This window comes from Neoarius graeffei, chromosome 14 (assembly GCF_027579695.1).
Source record: "Neoarius graeffei isolate fNeoGra1 chromosome 14, fNeoGra1.pri, whole genome shotgun sequence".
NCBI classification, from domain to species: Eukaryota; Metazoa; Chordata; class Actinopteri; order Siluriformes; family Ariidae; genus Neoarius; species Neoarius graeffei.
Genome location: NC_083582.1, coordinates 31750464 through 31751218, shown reverse-complemented (window position 1 = coordinate 31751218; position 755 = coordinate 31750464).

Sequence of the window (755 nt, the reverse complement as noted above, 5' to 3'; positions counted from 1 at the left end):
CTGGAAGATTTTAAATGAGTCTCTTGAAGGAAAACAATATGGGCACCTAATTGTTGAAGGTGATGAAGAACCTTGCTACGTTTAATAGGCTGATTTAGACCATTACAGTTCCAGCTAACAAATTTGAATCCTGTTCCTGATTGTCGTGGCATCCTAGACCGATGCATGCTAATCAAATATTAGTGTACACTGCAGCACAGAATGTATAACAGTCACAAAGATAAAATGAAAGATGGGCGACCTGACTTAACAAAACACAAAACAAAAGAAAAAGGTAGAACTTCTCACATACACCCCCACCACCCCATGAGCTGAAGCGTCTTCCCAAACAAGACGCGAGCAAAACCCACAAACTACCAAAAGCATCCCAACACGCTCCGTTAACAGCACAAACCAGTAGTGCTCATCCGAGTTTGTAATAAAGCATAGTATAAATATGAAAACAAACACAGTAGCAAAATATGACGAGTGACTCAAGTATAGGTATCACAAACTTAAAGCAGGGTGGCTTACCAACAGAAAACGGGTTAACTTTACCCCCAGCTTACCAAACAAACTGTCAGCCGCTTTCAAGCTGTAGCTCCAGAAGAGACACCAGACTTTAAGTTCACCTTGACAAAACCCATTGCAGCGGCCGGGTCTTCAAAGGTGTGTATAGCTCCACTGGGAAGAGTGATCCTCAAAGTCGCGGGAAACCTCAATCCAAACTTCACTCCAGGACACGAATGTAACAGATGTTTAACGTCCGTAAATGC